This window comes from Cydia amplana, chromosome 11, assembly GCF_948474715.1.
Source record: "Cydia amplana chromosome 11, ilCydAmpl1.1, whole genome shotgun sequence".
NCBI classification, from domain to species: domain Eukaryota; kingdom Metazoa; phylum Arthropoda; class Insecta; order Lepidoptera; family Tortricidae; genus Cydia; species Cydia amplana.
Window position 1 is genome coordinate 18,290,329 of NC_086079.1, and position 21,366 is coordinate 18,311,694.

General features: G+C 37.6%; 1 long non-coding RNA gene across 1 annotated transcript in view; it reads right to left on the reverse strand.

The window, feature by feature from the left end:
* Positions 1-6,669: 6,669 nt before the first annotated feature.
* The window catches only part of LOC134652138 (uncharacterized), a 77,544-nt gene continuing 62,847 nt past the window's right edge, over positions 6,670-21,366 (reverse strand). Inside the window, exon 2 of the long non-coding RNA XR_010097162.1 lies at positions 6,670-6,880. This is a non-coding gene — a long non-coding RNA (uncharacterized LOC134652138). The remainder of the gene's footprint in view (positions 6,881-21,366) is intronic.

Sequence of the window (21,366 nt, forward strand, 5' to 3'; positions counted from 1 at the left end):
TTGTCCTTCCTTGGCTTGAATGATATTTATTATTAAAAAAAATCATCCCTTAAACAGGGCTATGTTTGGTCGTAAGTAGATAGTTAGCGTTTCCAGTAACTTTGAATACCTAGTGATTTTTTTTATAATAATTGCCACGGAACGGAACCATACACTACGGTCCGATATTCTTTTGATCAGTTTTTTCCATTCTGTCCTCAAAACTTCACGTAAACAAATACCTACAAACCCGCAGCGTTTCCCGAAGCGTGCATTCGTAATACCCATTTCAATATCTCCGTCACGATAGCCGCTCATTGTTGCCAATGTTTATTCTTGGATTCACCACACTCTCGACTGGCTGTTCCTGGACCTTATGTGATTGTGATAAGGTTGAAGTATGGTCAGGTAATAGAAAAGATAGTACGTTACCCGGCCCCGCCCGCGACACACCCCCGTATCTAGCCGGCTATCGCTGTGCGATATTATGAACATTATTAATCTTTTGTTTAGTGAGTTAAGAGTTGCTGGAATGGGCTTATTCTTACCATAAACATAAACAATAGACCTTCATGCTGTCCAGTTCTTTAATACGTAAACTACTTGACAGATCTTGAATACGAACATTTCATAAGTGCGAATTATCGAAAGAGTCGACTACAAATGAAAAGAGCTTCAAAGCGGCCGCTATAGCAGCTGGATAGAACGTTATGTTAGCGGACTGGACAATACGAAGTACGAACAACTTTACTATTCAGGAGATACGGTGGATCACCCAGTGGTTACTGTTACAAAAACAAATTATTTACTCAATCACATATTATTTCTGAATTCAATACTGCCAATGACAATTGATTTTGGTTGCACTTTTGATTTTTGACAGGCAATATTTTACATTGTAGATCTGTAGAAATTTACTAATATGCCTTGGTTACATGAAATAAATGCATTGAATTGAAAATGTAATTGAATTGAAATGGCAGATCCAGTAAATATTACAAATTTCAATTCATATCTCATAGTTCGCGCCAGCACTCCAATTATAGTGGCCAGCTCCGAGTAGAGGAGAAACGCGGCTAATTGAAACCCAATACTATTTGTAATAGGCCGGTGAGAAAATTTGTAGATTTGTTATTAAGATTACCCATGGAGCTATGTGTATCTGATCGGGGATTAGTCATTTGGCATTAAGTTGAACTGGGATCGCAATTTAATATTATATTCACCACTTCAGCATGTAAAGGCTCCTTTATTCTTGAACAACTTGATGAGAAAGTTGCATTTTATCCACAAGAGTGGCAAAGTTATATCATAAAAATTGTGAGGTGTTTGTGCTCATATGGGTATATCATAATTAAATGTTTGAGAGTATTTTTCTTGCGTTAGTGTGGTGAAATAGTTTATCTTTCACTCGAAAGCGATGACACCTGAGCAAGCGAAAGATTCTAAAACTGAACTACGAGCGTAGCAAGTGGTTTGAAAAGCTACTCAAACATTAAACTAAAGGAAAAACACGGAAGAATTTGGAATGATTAGTCCCGTTAAAGATAGTGATGTCATTACACGTAAGCACCCATTGTGTTGAATACATTCGCGACTATGTTGCATTAAGATCGTGGCCATATATGTTGCTAACATGTGCCTTGGGCTACAGAAACATGAAATGCTATTTGTCTATACAAAACTTCAATTTTAATCTTGGTTGTTTCTCACAAGTGAACCGAAATACGAGTTCAGATAAATGTTATAATGCCTGCAACTTCGATGGGAGAGTTTTTTGGCGGTGGGTTTGTCTAACTCTTAAAATACCTCATTGATCCAGCAAATCGTGTTACCGGTCTGTATTCGTGAACTTGTAATTTGTAGTTTTATAAAATCGGATATCTACTCTATTTGTCTACATTGTCAGTTTTCTACTGACCGACTGTCTTCCTGTTTTGGTCTAAAATATCCATCCATATGTATCAAATGGCCACCCAAAACACGGCTTAGGTTATTGAAATAGGAGCGCTAGACGAATGGGTCCCATTTGTACCGCTCGCCCGAGGGGCCGGCGGCTTTGAGGCCACTTTGAGTTTTACATGATTAAGCTGTGTGCTTTAATATGTTGTGTAGGTATGTAATAGTAATAGAGACGGGCGTGTGTGTTTTACGTAGAGGATCCTATGAGTAATGATGAATGCAACATTTAAGATTAATTTCATTTGCAACAAGTGAAGCTTTTTGCAAATGAAATGATACAAGAGTAACCGGATTGAGGATTTCTTTTCGCATAAATCTCCATTTTTTAAGATATATGAGGCAAATGAGCAGACGAAGTCGGCTGATGGTCAGAAATACCGTCGCTCATAGACGACCAGAACATGAGAGGGGATGCAAGTGCGTTGCCGGCATTTAAGATGGGAGTACGCTCTTTTGTTGGAGGTTTGAAGGGATAAATGCGTTGAGGTGTGAAGGTCACTCTTTGTAGTTCTGATATTGCAATACTTAAATTACTTTTTTGTTAATTTCACATCGAGTAAATGAAAGAATCGAAAGACTACAATTCAAATTATAGGTATTAAAATTAGACTGAAACTAATCTTAATTTTCATATCTTGTAGTACTTGTAGTGTTTTTTGATCGCATAAGACTCATAAACTTACCTCGCAATACCTACAACACAACGTAGACCTTCTACCAGTGTATTACATCGTTTTAATATCTAGTTACGCTAACAATGCGCGCAGTATTTCACCCAGTTTTTGCCATATTTCTCCGCTGCGCTGCATTTGTATCGCGGCGTGACGTCTACTTATTTACAGGCCACAATATCTCGTCCTTCTAAAGGCTCATGATATATATTAATTGAGTTGGTCTTGGCTATCTGTTCGCTGATTTGTTCATATTAAGGCCGTGCATCGAAAAATAACAGGATCTTAGAAACGTGGCAGTGGCGAGCCCCGGAAACAAACAGTAGTGATTTTCGGATATATGTTTCTTGACTATATGATAAGTGATTTCGTAGTAGTCGAAACACGAATGCTTAAAATTTTCTCGATAGAAAATAAATCCAAACTTACGTGTTCATTTTTCGGTTTTAGCTTCGTGCAACTAGAAAACACATCCATATCCAGCACAACCCACCTTACAGCAAAGGTTTTCATCTCGTCTTAACTTTCAAAGAACTAAATATTAACTTATTATCCTTTACCGATGGATTTATTATCGATTTTTGATTTTACGAATTCAACAGCAAACGCCCATTTTACGCAGTTCGGTTTCTCTTTCTGTCATGCGTCAAAGTCATAAATGCATCCTTTATGCCAGTAATGTTAGATGGCCGTCGTGCCTCAAAGAGGTAAGACCTATGTCACTTCGCGCAGCGCTCCGAATTACGTAAAATTTTAATATCCAATAAACGTTGAGTCGTAACTCCATTGAGTAGTAACGGAATCGGAGGTAAACCTATGATGGTGCCTTCTTACAGGCCTATACGTTGCGCATGTGTGCGTGTTTGCTAGGCTACGTCATGCTACGTCGAAATCTATACTCTTTGTCAGTTACAACGGGTTAGGAAATTTCGACAGATATTGAAATGTATCGGTAGCTGTACGGTTACCATCAGTTTGTCACTGACATAAACGCCGTCGAGAACGTAATTTACTTTCTATACATCTCGCTCGCACTCGCATATTAGTGCAAACGGGATGTATAGAAAGTAAATTACGTTCTCGACGGCGTTTATGTCAGTGACAAACTGATGGTAACCGTACTGTTTGGTGTTTAGCCATCAGAATCTAACCGTAACTTTTTGCTTTATTTTTGTTTGAAAATAAAATATCTATAAGAATATATTTTTTGCTTTTTTTCTATTGTAATGATAAAAATAAATCTAGTATGTTTCATGCTCAAATAATTTAAAATAATTGAATAAATATTAAAAACTAATTGATATTATTCGTTTTAATTATTATATTATTAAGTTTGTTTGAATAAAATATTTTATTTCAATAATACGAAAAGTTATTATATTTAAATACCACTAAAAAAAGGTCCCTACTTACAAAAACTCACTTGCACGGGCCGGGGTTCGAACCCGTGACCTCCGGTTTGAAAGTCGCACGCCACTACAATTTCACATAAGTAATTTACAATGACATGATACCGTGGAAAAAGTGAATATTACAATGTACTGTGTTACTATCATTTTATAGTTTATTTTGGCTTGACAAGGAGGAATGAGAAAAACGTGCAAAGCGAGAGGATTAAATCTCTCTGTCCCTTTCTTAAAGTAGCCAATCCTAATTATGACATCTGTTTTGATATTAATTCTTTGAACATAATTTGTCGATGTTCTTTTTTATATCATCGAGAAAGATTTTTATTAAAAAAATGTGTTGAATTTATATGTTTTATTTATGTTTTTTTGGCATAAATTTCATTACTTTTGACACATTTTGATTGTGATGACAAACGATTTGATGTGATGTGTGAAACGAACCATGTGATCAACGTTGTGTCTAATAAAACTTCATTTAGTCGAAAAAAATAGTTGTCTACTACCGGGTGGAAAAAAATTATGGGCCCTGGAGGGAAAGTGCCTTAAAACCTTAAGTTTGCTCATTTTACTTAAATGAAACATTATTGTTTTTTAAAGAAACAACTGCATTCAAAGATTTTTGAAGTGAAAACTTCTTTAGCGGCGCTGGGCACTTTTTGAGGTGGGGAAAAAATGATAAACTCGAGACGAGCGTAAGGCGATCATGTGACCGTAAGGTTTAGATGGCCAATCATTTAGATGGCATTTAAATCAATAAAGAAAAACTCAATGACATTACATGAAAAAGGTTATAATCTTGTACGGGCTGAAATACGAGGATCTCACAGTATTATAACTTTATATCACTCAAATATAATTCAATAAAGCTACATCTTGATGAAATCGCTAATAAAAGTGAACTCTAGTACTGGTGAATAAAACTCAAAATATCATGACCAAATATATTTAGATGCGAGGTCTGCAAGGTAACTTTACAATTTCTATTAGAATTTTAAACAATTAACGCTATAAATTTGAATTTCGAATTTTAAACAAGCTCACTGACCAGCAATTTCGGAACCAAAAGTTTTCAATAGAAAGGAGGATGGGTCAATTATACATAGTGCTGCAGACATTTTGGACTAGTCATTGAGTTTTCACTTCTGTCGGCACTCCCGGAATGCAACACGTTGTTTTTTTTAAATTCGCTTAGTCGCGCCCGGGAATCGAACCTACTTTTTCCACACTGTATAAAAGAACACAAATGCTTTTCTTCTGGTAACTTAAATGTTCTATCTATCTTGGTGATATGTCAATGCAATCAAATAATCTGAAAAAATAATAATAACCCAATTTATGAATTCCGTTCCTTCAGAAAAATGCGAAATGTACGTACAATTTTTAGGGATATCGTACTTTTCCCAGAGACAAATTTAGTTGGCTAAGAGACATTTTCACTGATTTGGGGTCTGTACTAATAATCTAACATAATATGATAAGGACTTAATCGTTTTAAGCTCAAGAGTGAGTTTTCCTAAAGCTTTTTCTAAAAATTATGTCTTTATTAACGTTAGGAGTGCACTGCAGCATGTCAAATGTATGCCAAAATGTCAAGGGAGAGAACAATAAATTAAGTTTCAATTCCACTTCCACTCATCAGCAAAGTGATATAAGTATATCAGCAGTTTAAAGTTATTTAAGATTACAAAATTAGCGCATCAAAAAAATCAAAGTGCATAGAAAAAAAGTCTCCTGAGTCATAATAAAATTGATGTCTCTTGGGTCATCAGAAAAGTCACCAGGGAGAACGATGACCCAAATCACATTTAAAAGAAAATGTAAATTTTGTGTACTACCTACGAACATTTTTCAAAAAACTATGTTTTTATAACATATTAGACCCAGGATAGATCTAATATCTCTTTTCGTACCCCGGATAAAATGGTCGGCGACTAAAAAAGTAACTGAAACGTTACGTTATTAGGTTCACGATGCCGCGTTGTACCCTTGCCTTCGTCGCGATATGTTTGGTAAGTCAGGAGACTTAAAAAATGAGCCATGATTTTGGGACATATTAACAAATATTTTTTTGAATATATATTAATTTTAGCGGACTTTAATAATTTACCAGTTAAATTAGATGTAAATACCTTTTTAGTTAATCGTTAATATGATATATTAGTAGCAGTAAAACATTTTATTGTACAAAAAGACACATATAACATGAAAAAACACACATCCTTCGTATAAGGTAGAATATATTTTTCACACTTATAAGTAAAAACCAAAACCGATACGCGATTGGAATACGCTCTTTTTGTATGGGATACAAAAAAAAATTATCCTGGGTCACCAAGAAAAATCGACATATTAAAATAATTCAGTTTGTTTTTAAGTTCTAGTCAGATTGACTTTTTGGTTATTTGAGATAAATTACAATAACGCTTAGATTTGAGAAACATGATTTTCTATTTTGTTGCGATCGACCCGGGTAATAAAAATACGGCGAATTTGAACTTTTGTTTGTTGTCGTTGTAAAATGTATTAAAAAATAATGTAGGCACCCCTGACAATTGAAATTCTAAATTATCCAGAAAAAGCGGCCAAGTGCGAGTTGGACTCGCCCATGAAGGGTTCCGTATTTAGGGGATTTATGACGTATTAAAAAAAACTACTTACTAGATCTTGTTCAAACCAATTTTCGGTGGAAGTTTGCATGGTAATGTACATCATATATTTTTTTTTTGTTTTATCATTCTCTTATTTTAGAAGTTACAGGGGGGGGGGGGGACACATTTTACCACTTTGGAAGTGTCTCTCGCGCAAACTATTCAGTTTAGAAAAAAATGATGTTAGAAACCTCAATATCATTTTTGAAGACTTATCCATAGATACCCCACACGTATGGGTTTAATGAAAAAAAATTTTTTGAGTTTCAGTTCTAAGTGAAACCCCCAAAAAAAATTTTTTTTTTCTATTTTTGTGTGAAAATCTTAATGCGGTTCACAGAATACATCTACTTACCAAGTTTCAACAGTTTAGTTCTTATAGTTTCGGAAAAAAGTGGCTGTGACATACGGACGGACAGACGGACAGACAGACAGACAGACATGACGAATCTATAAGGGTTCCGTTTTTTGCCATTTGGCTACAGAACTCTAAAAATGAGTGTTTCAAAAAGGCACCCTGTATTCCTTACATACCTCAATAATCTCTTATTCAATAAAACATATAATTACTAAACACTGTGATTTATTTCAAATAAATGCAAATCGATCGGATAAAAGATATTAATACCTACCTATACAACAATGAATACGAGTACAGTCAGCTGCAATAATATGTTACACACCGAAGGCCGTTTTGCGGTAGATCATGTTAGATCTTATTTGTAGAGCCATAAGAGCGTGTCACATATTTTTGCGGCCGTCGAAGAGTAACATATTATTGCAGGTGACTGTACCTATGAAAAATTCGAGGGTTAAAAAGCATTTCAACCAAAGCATTTATAATAATAACGACTATGGACGCCTGCAACCCCAGGGGTATTGTAACTCCATAACAATAAGGTTGAAATTTGCATTTAGTGACCGCAAAGTCAGGTGAGCGTAATCAAGTAAATCTGTTTTCATCATATTTTATCAAAAATAATCTCTTTTCTGTTCTTGTGCTATTTTCTTATTATCAATACTCTTAACTTATATGCTATATACGCTGCTGCTTCTATGCTGTTAACATCTTCCAAAACAACAATAAATATTCAGGTTTACTAATTAATTATTTTATTGTTTGCTATTATGAACAAGTAACAACGCCATCTGTTTCAATTTTTTCCGAATTTAAGTTTCTGGCCGACCGCAGCGACCGCGTATAATGGTAGTTAACTTCTGTAACGTTAGATGGTGCTAAAAGGTCACACAAACTTCACGTGCGGCGCGAAGCGTTTCCATGTGTGCGTGTTAGCGGGGAGGGAAGAACTAGCGGGCGTGGTTTACGAAGCGCCAGACGCGGCTGCAGTAGGCCCTTAAAAATTGCCTTTGACACGGTTCTCAGGCGAAGCTCTAAGCGTTTCCCTCGACATTCTAAATGAATAAACAGTGGCAGTAGATTTACGCGCGACGCAGTAACGATGTAGCCGCGAATTTCTCTCATGCCCTTAAACGTTTTGTTCGCCTATTAATATGGCTGGGTGTGGCGACATCGACAAGACGCTAGCTAGAGAGATTTCGTAGATGGGCCCATATCAAGTAGGATTTATTAAGTCACACATAGACACAGCTACACTTACTCTTGTTTTAAATGATGTATTAGGTAGGTACACGTATAACTTGCTCTCTAACTAAAAGAATTGCTTAGATAATTTTGAACCTCATTTGCTTGGCTACTTTTGCTACCAACAGCATCTGTTAAGGAAATAAGTTCCCCTTCGAGGATATTATTATACTATCATAGTATCAGATGTTACTACTAGTTTACGGTTACTACTTCAAATATCAGAAATTGATGATTAACTCTGGAATAACGCTAGAAAGATATTTGGATATACCTAGTAATGAAGACATACCCTTAAAATTCAAAAGTATTTATGTGAATTTATCAAAATCCAGTAGCTACTACATATATGTAATACAATTATGTTACTTTGTAAAGTAGTTAATTATACAGGAATGCCGTTTAATATATTATAAGCTGGCAATAAATATTGCACATTCTAACCGAATTACAAATGAGCACTTACTCTCAGTATCCAATTTCACAGTCCGTAAATAAAATTACCACCAGACTGACAGAGTAACAAAGCTGTCTCAATAATTTCCGCACAACGAGATAACAAACGTATGCGGTCATTAATCACAAATGTGCGCACAATAATTTAATGAAAATATAAATCGTGGACGCACCGCGGGACCGATTCAGTTAAATGCTATAATTGCTGCAAGTCTGGACAGCGCGCGGTGCAATCAAGAAAGAATGGCCATTTAACATTTCTCATAGAGCGCAATTACAATTCAATTTTCTGCACCGGGGTGTAGGGTCTTACTTAAGGGGCTTCCTGCTCACAGTGACCTTCATACGACGACGACAAATAGTAGATTTAGTAAGTAGGAATCACAAGTTGATTTAAAAAGATGTTACTCCATAAAATCAGTTTAGTAGTACATATGATATGCATAATAAACCACATTTTAATATCATGAATTTTGAATTACCTTGAGGCGTATTCTGATTGTAATAACAGGTTATGAATTTGGTCTGCATTTGTATGAATATGATCTGTCAAATTCAAAATCTGTTAATGTATACAATAAGATTACGCCTCCGTGTTTGGAAAAACATAAAAAAGAAGTGCTTATTTTAATTTTTCATATATCAACACTAATCACAGCTTGTTCCATAATTACTTATATCGTATTGATAAATCAAAATTAAACTCAAAACTCGCAAAAAATGGATGATTGTGGCATGGAGGCCCTTAAGTTAAAGATGAGCGCTCGTTCCGAAAGCTGCGTGATTAAACCGAGATTTGTTGGTGGGTCCGACGTTGAGATAGGTTCAGTGACGTAAACGATTACATAAGCGTGTCGTTCACCTCAAAACAAACAAGCATCAAATCGTCAGATGGCCGTAACGGGATACTGGTTTCTGCTCGATAAGATTCGCCGAGCCGCGCCTATTGAGGGTCGTTACGGCGCCGCGCGATCATCGATAATAATGGTAATTTCGCTGCAACACGTGTAGTATCTCGATATTCGCGCTGCGGTCGCGCCGGCCCTATTAGGACGTGCGAAAGCCTTCGATGACAGAAATGGCTTACAAGATATTCTCGAAATAATTCACGGAAATTGCTCTGATCGCATCTGTTCCGTGGGAATTTTGTCTAACCTTTTTCGTCTTGAGCAGTCCGTCAGCTGACGCGACACGGATAGAGACACGGTAACGGTCAGCGGGCTTACATGCGGTATTTATGAGACGTCCAGCCTCCCCATAATGGCAACACAATATCACAATACGGGCACAGATTTATGCCCGGGCGCATCGCACGCGGAAATCCCATAGTTATTTACCGGTTGCGAGTTAAGTGCGGCAGATTTATCGAGCGCCTGTAAGGGTTATTCTACCACTAACAATAAGTTTATACTGCTGGTAACAGCTGGGACTTTCACCCTGACATAACTAATCTCAGGTAAACCTATAGGAAAACCTATTCTCAGTAACTACCACTGATTGTCACCGCGGTCACCGTACCTTTTGGACGGACGCCTGCAACAACGGAATTGCTACTTTTGTTTCCAATTTTCAATATTGCCAAAAATGTGATGGCAAACTACCCAACTATTTTCCAATAATATTAATATTTTTCTTAACCTGAGAGAAAAACTTCCAGCAGTAACCACAGTGGAAACGGCTAAGATTTTTTATTAACAATATTTACAGCCAGTTGTTATCACCGGTAACAGGTGGGAATAGACCTGCTGCGCCTGCGCTCGTCGACGATCTCGTTCGGCAAGTGCACTATGATAAACACTGGCATGTGCCTGATACCACTATATCACTGCGGGAACTTTACTCGCCGAGTATAATTGCAGGCTGCGAGTGCAATTCATCTAAGACTAGACGAGGTGATACATTGCTATTAAATACATGAACTAAAAACAAATGTCTATGATAAATAAACTTGCTCATTGGACGTCGAGGCAAGCATTGCCCGCCTAGAGAACAGTGGTTCTCTACCGAGCCGCAGTCTAAATATTTCTTGGAAGAAAGGCGACTTTCATAAGGAGTTGATGAAAAATACAATTTTTCAAACTATAACCATATTCTATTATCGTACACTATGTTTTTTGTTACGATTTTTAACTACGAAATAACACCAATAATTTGGCATAGAACTGAGAAAAACACCAAAGAAAAGCGTTCTAGCGAATTTTTATACAACTTTATCAAGGGCAGGCACTGGGGGGTCACATTCAATAAAATACCTGTTTTACGCGTCATTTTTGAGTTTTATAAACTACCCAAGTCATTCATAAAGGATGACATCGGCGGTATATGATTACCCGTGTGAAATTCCACTCGGTCATTTGTCAATGCGGGGAGGCGCCGGTGTTCCAACACCATCACTCTTACCTTACCATTCTTGGACCTTAAGTCTTTACAAATAAGGTTTATAAAGAGTCAACCGAAGAATGGCCGGTGTTCCACGGTTATTAATTTCATTAGCTCGCTCTTAATCAAATGCCTGCGGTGGGTGTAAACCCGTCCGAGAACGGTAATAATATTGAGAGATATCGATGGTGATACTCGTTTGTTATCGTATTAGACGATTTGTCAATGCGAATATTGCGAATGCAATAATGCATTATGAGTTTCTCCGAGAAACATGTTCCTGAAGCAGACTGACTATAAGGGCCGGTACAGACGGACTGCAACCCGACTGCCACTTGTATGGGAACTGCACGCCGACGTTGCAAAGTGGCATTTCTTCAGGCGTTTCTGTCTGTTAGTCTGTTAGTGATTAAATATTAGCATAAAAACTCTTTGTCAGTGCACGAGATAGGTCGCGGTCACCAGTTGTTCTAGTCTAGACCTTTTGCTGTTTACATCACTCCATTGCAATGAAAAGACATTGAGGCGACTAAGTGATTGATTGTAGGTAGGGGTCAGTCGGCAAGAAAAACGTATTTGTTTTGTCTTAATCCTATTATTTATAAAAAAATTTGACTTTATGTCACCAAATTAAGAGTACAAAACGACCACTATTGTTTAAAAAAATCTGTAATCTCAGTATCTCAGAGTAGGTAATAATAGGTATTAACTCTTTGGGGCAATGGCAATTCTCATTGAGGGCCCTATAAATTACTCGACCTTGTGTAAGATATAAAACCGAATAAAAACACTAAACATAGGCATACCAAAATCGTTTAAGACAGATCATCAATTTAAGATCCTGTAGGAAAAATATTACAGGCATCAAACACCAGGATTGGATTGGCTATCTGCACAGTCCGTCCCCATTTCTCATGCACCCAGGGCTTGGAAGGGTTCTCTGCTGTTGTTCTCTTTGCTCAGGGAGCTCATCGCCCCAATAGAACTGGCATGTTGGTCTCTGATCAAGCATAAGTTAGGCATAAGGTTTAAAAGTGCTTGTCGGTAGATAGACCTAACGACGAATCTTGAATCATAATGGGTACGAATTTGGTTAAGTGGTAGTGCGACATTCATTCTGAATGATGTAGTTTTGCATCCTAACTCTTTTTATTGAGTTTATAGTTATTTCTATGCGTACCGGATTTCTTTAGTAATTTTATAATACGTTAAATATCAATACGTATGTAGCTGAGCAGACTTCAGGCCACACTTCAGATATAATTCCAATTCAGCCAGAATGTATTTCGAAAGGAATTCGAAGCATTCAAGCACCTTTTCAATAAATAAAATCTAAAAATATACGTAAAAGCCTCATCGCCTCTTTTAAAGTCGTGAAAATTTTGCACAAGTAAAATAATCATAAACATGGTCATTTTTGCCGTACAAAGCCCTAAAAAAAAAGGGAACTCAGGTCTTATATACTGGTGAACTCAGGGCGAATGGCTCAGTAAGCCCTGGTAATATCACCCTCGGAAAACAATCAAGGAGGCTCCCTCGAACGGCCCAATCAGTTGAAACAAATGACCCCATTTGTCTGGACCTAGCGAGGCGATGCGCAAAAATGAACATCTACATTTGCATTTTGACTTAAATAGAAAGATGTGTAACAATATTTTTATGTACCAGCCGTACAAAGTCCAGCATTCCTATCGGATTTTGATATGATAAGTATGGGACACGGGACGCTCTATGAATATGTGTATTGTGTCAAACAAGAAAAGGATTCGAAAAAATTGGGACGGGTACCGCCGTGGACGTGATGTGCGTAAGCTGAAGACGCCGGTTTGATTCTGGCCTCGGCCACTGAAGGGCTTGGTCACGTTTTCTTTAGTATACGACATCTATTTCATATAAGAACAGGATATTTAATAAAATCGTTCCATATTCTTCGAGAGATCGGTGAACATACATAAAAAATCAAAGATCACGACAAATCAAGAGACAAAGAAGAGAAACTCCTTCGAAATGTTAAATTGGTTGAAATGAAAACTGTTCTTGTACTACGAGTATCTGTTCTTGACTAATCCTTAAAGCTAAGCTGGCCGAGCTACCCGCTTACGCCGGTAAAATAGTAGTTCATTTATAACAGCATTAAACAGTGGCCGGCGTAATGACGATTAATGTCCACTGTTGTCCGATAACTCGGATAAGTCACGGTGCTATGCGGGTGACTAAATATTGTCATAAGTTTGATCGTACCAGCGCCGAGACAGTTAAATGACCATTCTGTACCTTACTGCAAAAAGATAAGAGCTAGGAGTGGTCAATATGTAAGTCGATTACAGTACGTATCTATAGTTCGTTTTTTTTAGCATTAGAAATAAGGTAAACAATCTTGACGTGACTTTTTATTGAAAAACACGTTTTAAAAATAAATAATGGCAAATATGTAACAATTATGAATTTAATACGATCATTTATATTCTTCTGCTTTCATAAGTAATAGTTACTGATTTTTAAAAAGCGTTTTTCAATTAAAATATATGTCAAGATCGCTTACCTTCTTTCTAATGCTAAAAAAAACGAACTATAGTAGGGGAGATGCGTGTATAATGATCCCTCAAAGTGAAATGATCCCCCCTCTTATCTGAGCAAGCTGATGCCATCTATCTAAATATGCATTAAACGTCTACCCGGTGACCCCGCCAGTTGCCTCTTAAAGTGTCATGGCGGTATGAGCACGTAGCGTGATTGTATTAGAAAATAATTAAAACATATACGTCTAATCTACGGTAGCCTATTTTCCGAATTCCATTACTTTTAGCATGTTGCGTTTTATTCAAATTATGTTTATGTATACTTTAAGGATGTTTATACTGAAGCAAGTTGAATTTGAAAGTTATATTTTTGTCGATATTTCAAATTTGGTGTTTGAGGTCAAATGATCCCTTTTCGTAGGCGTAAAATGATCCCTGGAATCATTTTACCCCCTAAGTCATTTACTATGAGCATTTCCTGTACAGGCAAAACATGCCGCGAATTTATGTGCGCAAAGCCACTTACTTCCGAAAAAATGACCCTACAAAGAAATTCTAAGGGCTCTTAATGCGATAAAATTATGGATTGCCTTTTAAAATAGCAAGCAATATCTGTGCCCCTGACAGCGTTCAAAATAAGGCCAAAATAGAAAAATAGCACTCATCTTCTGAAAATAAAGAAACGCTGGAATCGACTGACTTAAATGATTAAGACGAAGAAATCTTGATATTACAAAGGAATCATCTGTGATCATTTTAACTCTACCGTAGGGATCGTTTTATACATACCTATGTATAAAATGATCCTTTACTAAACCTTTAGAAAACATAACATAATTATTTAAATATATAAAAAACACGAGAAATAAGTATGCAGTTACTTAGTTAAGTAAATGGACTGTTCATAAAGACCTAAATCTTGTGTTTTTGTCTCCAACTGTGAACACAGTAAAGTTTCTCCCTTAAGGGGATCATTATACCCACATCTCCCCTAGTATCAGTTGTAATTGGACTACTTAGAGAATTTTCATTCGGAAATAATTCTTGGCGCGCATAGTTCTGACATATATGTACTCGTAGATAGCTCAGATTTTTTTGACACGAAATTATTTGAGCAGATGCGCTGGTGGTGAATCTTCCTCCTATTCAAATTTCTATGAAAATATACATTTTATAATGACTCTTTCTCACTTTGTTTTGTTCAATACAGTGCAAAGTTAGCCTCGTCGGGCTCTATTCATTGTTTGCACCACCACATATCTATATCTAACTACAATGAATACAAAAACAGCCTTATTCCCAGTCAAAATACTGCTAGCTTACAAGAGGGGACTTGCTTGACCATCACCCACCGTCCAGTCCTAATCCGGCGGACATCAATTAATGAACATTACCTATTTAAACCGATTAGGACAGCCGGAAACTCGGCAAGAAGGATTACTGCTAAGACCTATTAATAAATAATTTTAACGGCATTTTATCAATTATGGACATTATGGTACAGTTGGCTGTGGATCTCTGTACTTACACTTTGTTACTTTGTTGATTTATGACCGGAAATGTCGCGGCCTCGCGGCAGATTGTAAAAAATACTTTTACATAAATAATTTAACTAAATAAAAGACAAGGTGTCTGGTAAGCAGGCCGGCCGTATTAATTTTAGTTTTTGACTTAAAGTTGGTACAGCTGTACAGTTCCACTTAGGTACCTCTCGCGTCGAATAATGGCAAAATAATATTATATTTCTTAAATAATGTGTTCGGGGTTACTAGGTAGAACTAATGTGGCTATACTGATTTTCCGTTCCTCAAAGGTCCTTTCAAACCTAACGTTTTCATCACTTACCCGACACGTCCCGCAGGTGAAATCCTCAAGTTCCGTTAAGAAGGCTTTGCCCCCACAACTCCACCATTAGTGTGTGCAGAGCATGCATGGAAGAAGAGGAAACAACAAAACACATACTCCTAGACTGCAAACAGGTAGAAACATACAGGAACAAATACCTAGGAACTCCGAGCACACTAAAAGAGGCAGTCAGCAACCTGAAAACACTGCTAGGTTTCATGGAGGAGCTGGGGTGGTTAGAGTAGCGCTACCTCGTTTCACGCAAAATAGGCACAATGGTTGTCGATTTGCGGAAAATGCCCAGAAACACTAACTAACTAACTAACTAACTCCACCATTAATAGGTCTCGTATTGCCTCATTTGGCCCATTTGTTACAGTTATTACGCCCCAGTTCATCCTATAAGATACGGACACTGCCCAGTTTTACTGCAACCGCTTATCGAGCAAACGTGGCTCACATCAGCAACTCACTCTACCTAAATGACAATACAAAACCGGGTTGGGTTTGAAAGATGTAAAACCCGCAACGAAAAGGCAAATGTCTGAGGTTTTTAAATCTGGGGGCGTAGCCAAGTTGACACGTGACTTTTCGTTTCTGTCAATTGCATATATTAATTTTTTAGCGTTCACGACAGAGGATTTCATTATTTAAAAGTCATGTTACGAGTTAGCCCGAAGTCTTCGCCAGTTTTTAAGAGTAGTTACATTCGGAAAAAGTATACTTGAGTTCGTTGTCCACCAATTGTTGTGGGTCAGCGGTTATTTAATTTTTTCGTCAACTTTAGCGTTCTCTTTACCACATATTCCTCATCTATACGTGGCTTCGATCAACACGGGCTTCCGACACGGAAGGGATAGGCCCAAGCGCTATCTTGACATTCAAATCATTCTGCCATTTTTCGCGGGGGGGAACGTGCACACAGTCGCACTTCTCACACACTTACATACAAAATCTAATCTGTAATGACGACACAAATACATAGAAAATGACACCCTATACAGACAAATCTTGCACACTTCGATCAGTTTTTGTGTACGGACGAGTCACAAGTGTCACAACACGCACACTAACACATTTTCGTCAAAGAATTTTATCGTTTTCTGAGAGATGAGAAGTCGGATTTGTCGCTCGACCGATCCGCAATTTGTACTGGGCGAGAAAAATCGATAAATCCAGCAATTACATGAGACTAAAATATAATAATTGTGTTTAAATGTAATTAAACGTATGACATGTAAAAAAAATATTACATGTGAAATGTAACACCTTCTTTTTGTAAATTTGATGTCCCCGACCTCTTTTTACAACAAAAAACAGAGCAATTAGGCATTTTTTCTGCTGCTGTGTTCACTCGCGCGTCTGGACTCGGTCTAGTTTAAAATCCGAACGCAACTAGTTTTATTACCCGCGCTAGATCAGTTGATCTTGTACCTAGGCAGAGGGGAAATAGTGCGAATGCCGCATCCCTTCCGTGTTGATCGAAGATACGTGGGCCTTCTTTTCCTCTTTATTTATTTCCTACCTTGTCTAATCTAGTAACTGGACGGTTGGAGCGATTGCTCGTTGAGCGTAGTGAGTAATCTAAGGCCTATAAGAAGATTAACTGGAAGTATGAACTCGTTAATAATGTCCTCAGCTTAGAAGTTTCCAACATTATTTGTAAGGTGTTAAGTTTGGAACGGAATTTATAATACGTTAAGTAGATCGACCGGTCAAAAGTTTACAATTCGTTTAGAAGGCATTAATATACAACGGTGTTAGAAAGTTTCTTTTAAACATTAACATAATTTTCCACGAATGATAAGACAATAAACACAAGTAAGTACATTTTGGATGGATATTATCAAATTATTAATAAAAAAAATCTTAAACCAGATAGCGCAACTGAAAACACCTGAGAATTCCAGACCTGCAGAGGAGAAAATCCAGACATAGGAAGGCATTATTGCCCAAACTGAAACGGAGCTAGACCTTCGCTAACGCTCGGTCAATAAAATAATTCCCACTTATTTATCCGTATAATTATTAGCACCTGCTCCGGATGCGAGATCAGTTTGCCAAGTTTATGTTATTGATAATTCAGCACGACTACTCCTTCCACTACTTCTTGACCTTACGTGTACCTTATTACAAAGTGGTAAGGTCGATGTCGACTAATAATTAATTCTGGTAATTCTGTTCATCGATGATGCAGTTGACTGAACATTGGTGAACTTTATTGTAAAGTGATAAGGTCAAATAATGGGTAGTTCTGTTCGTTTGTTCGGCATAGATATTATCGGGTGTTGGTTGGATCCCGTTGCTGGTGCTCTGCCTAGTACACATGCAGTTTGCAGAAAATATGTGATAATAGAAAAGAACATTTAAGTAGTATTTCGACATGTTTTATCAGGTAGGATTTGGGGATCTGGGAGGCGAAAAGCCAACCAAAGAAACGTTGGAAGAACTGAAAAGCAAAAGATGAGGAAGGCAAAATACGGCCGTAAAAATGGTATCTTGGGGTAAGAGCAAGTCATGTTTGCGAGTTCATTCATACATTTGCTACTTGCATTTTAGTGGCCAATATGAATTCGCCTTAAACACTTATAAATATGTAACTAAACATGCTTTAAGGTGTGATAAACTTCAACTCAAGCCAAAGTAGAAACATCGACACAGTACAGCGGTGTCAACCGCTCTACTTGTTTCGCCGTCGACTAAAAGTATAGACAATAGAAATAAGTGAATCCTAGCTTTAGATACTCTGTGTACTAAGGCTGATGTTGCTAGTTCCGAGTTGGATGCGAATTATTTTACACACGGCAGCCGTGTATGCGTTGACCTTTACACGGCTCCCTGTAACTCGCTCATGAGCGCCGGCCTTAAAATGACGCTTTCTGGCTGTTGTGGACTAGGCGATAACTGCACAGACGTGGCAGGGTTGACAAATTGACGGTACTTACTCCCGATCATAGAAACCTAGTGGTTTGGTTTGGAAATTTGAACACAAAATGAGCCGTGCTTTCTGCCTAAATCATCATCATGATTTAGGGCCGAATATGAACTTAGCCGAATACAAATATTCAGCGGAACGTCCGGTTCAGAGCTTACGAAAAAAAAGTTTTCTAAATCGATCTAGCTGCCTTTGAGGCCCAATTTCACTCGAATGTACGTAAATAGATGAATTTGAGAACCATCTATTTTAAGTCGAGTGAAAACCTAAATGACTGAAGCAGTGTTTTAAGGCCCCGGAGCCGGCGCGAAAGTAAATAAATGTCCGCCTTATTTACAGGCGTCGTTTCCGCTATGCTTTATCGATACAACCGCACACACACGCATAATCATATATCCCGCTTATAACTGCCTTGCTGGCTACAGCTTACATATGCTGGCTAGGCCATGCAATAGCGTACCTAATAGAGTCTGTGCGGAAAGAGAAGAGTCGTGGAATGTATCCAATACATTTCATGACTCTTTTCTTTCCGAATAGACTCTAAATCTCTAAATGAATGCGACTTATCGCGCGTAAATTTTTATATTAAAGGAAAAATTTAAAAGTTCAGCGCTTCCGGCAAGACTCTTATTTTCGACCTTTCGGAACAATGGATTTCCGCAAAATAACGCCTGATTGTATTAATTACAATAAAAATCATAAATTCATATAAAATATAACTTTGGATCAGAACCATAGGCAAAGTTCTTCTCTTGGCTCTTATACAAGTAATGTTCAAATATAAACAGATTATCTATCAAATAAATTTGCACGGGCTTTAGAAATTTCTCCGTCATTATGTATAATAACAATTATTTAGTTTTCACTGAAGCTTGAGATATTAATAACTGGTGTCATGTAAATTATAACCGATAAGAAACTCATAAAACAAATTCCTTCCTTGTTCCTTGAAATATGTATCATAAACGTACGGTATAAAGTTCTGTTTCAAACCTTTGATTTTTTAAGATAAGTAATTGCTAAAGTTGATAATATTTACTAGGCCGTTATTCCTAACGCTTTTTAAAACAGACTGCAATAGTCAATATAAATGAATTAAATGATACCTCCAGTTTCGCTAACTATAGATACTCAATAAAATATAATTCTTGGTGAAAGAACTATGTTTTGTGGTTTTTAAAAAAAAAGTTGAGCAGGGGTCTTACGTGGATAAAATTATCACAGCATCTCCACGTAAAAATAGAATACTCAATTTAACAATACTCAATTAGGTCCTACCTACTAGATACAAAGTATCCAAAATGTAAACAATATAGGCTCTTTCATGCACTAGCACTTTCCTATTAGAGTTTTAACACGAGTATTTCACGTTATCCCTTTTAGAGGCGATTCAGCGATGGTAATGTCAGTGGTAATGTTAGGATGCGCCTGCGCAAGTGTCTGACGCTGACAGCGGGCGTGGCGTTTGTTGTCAGATTTAACACTGTTTGCATTCAGGATCATCTTTAAGATATCCAAGAAATGTTAAGCCTTAGTACTTGAGTTTGATAGCTTTAGATAAAAGAAATCGTTGCGAAATATTGATTTGAAACCAATTTTACTAGTAAGTAGCAATGTAACCAACTCGTACCTATACAACATTTTATTATTATTACTGTTGTTCTTTTATTTTGTTGAATCAAAGTGGAATTAAGAGCGATTGGACACACACACTCATATTGGTGTAACTCAGTAACGCGCATTCAATGGGCGACCTCGGGACTACTAATTATGGCCAAAAGTCGGCAGGGGATTAATGTCCCCTACAGCGAATAGTCAGAGATCTAAGTGCGCGCCTACTGGAGCTAGTTATTACGAGTATAAATAGCTATATAGTATATCTGTTTCCATCTGAAATGCACAATAGAACAACCAAACCAGTACCCACTGAAAGCTACCCCAGCAACTTTCCTCAATTCACACGCGCCACTCCCACCGGCGAACGCACTGTGCCAACAACAATATACAGATAGTTAATTGCGTCGCGCAATATATGGTAATGAGGGGATGGCTGCATGGACAATATCTCTCGACGGTGAAAGGTAACATGAGGTCGGCGTAAGTTACCAAATGTTAGCGGGCGATGATAAGGAATTTGTAGCAATCAAAATATATATACAGCTAAAGCTAATTGCGTCTCATCATAGTAGGTACATATATATGGAAATTAGCCGGGAATGGCTGCATGGACGATATTTCTCGACGGTGTAAGGTAACATGAGATTGGCGCAAATACAAATTAAACATTCAAAAATATATTCTGCAAAATGAGCCTAAGGAGTTAGCGGGCAAAGATAGTGAGTAGTTTATAGTTACAACAATATACCGATAGTTAGTCGCGTCGCACAGATTATGGTAATGACGGGGATGGTTGCATGGACAATATCTCTCGACGGTGAAATGTAACATGGGGCTGGCGCAAGCAATTACAAGTTGGCGGGCGATGATGGTTCTAACTTCGTTGGCGGTGCTTTAAAGATAACTGCTAGATATTACTGGTACTGCTTACATAATCCCATAGTAAGCTCAAAAAAGCTATACTTATTCACTAAGCTAAACCTATTGTGAGAGGAACCTCACTCTCCTCTCTGTACTCAAGTGTAGTGCAGAGGAGAGGGGCATAGGCCGGTGGTGATATTCCTAATACGGCTCTTGTAACTTGCACCTGCCCATCCCCGTGTTTGCTTAGCCCATGGCTCGTGTCGACGAGATAGGTGCAACATGCGCTTTCAGCTCCACTACAATCTCCTGACACCAATAGGTTTTTATCATTACCAATCTGGCTGGGAAAGTCAACGGCAGGATTTTACGACGCTTAATCGTACATAATTTGTCTAAGACGGTAATGAAAGCGGGTGTAAGTAGGAATTTGAACGGGGAAATATGTTTTATGTGGTAGTAAGAGCCATGTGGGCATTAAA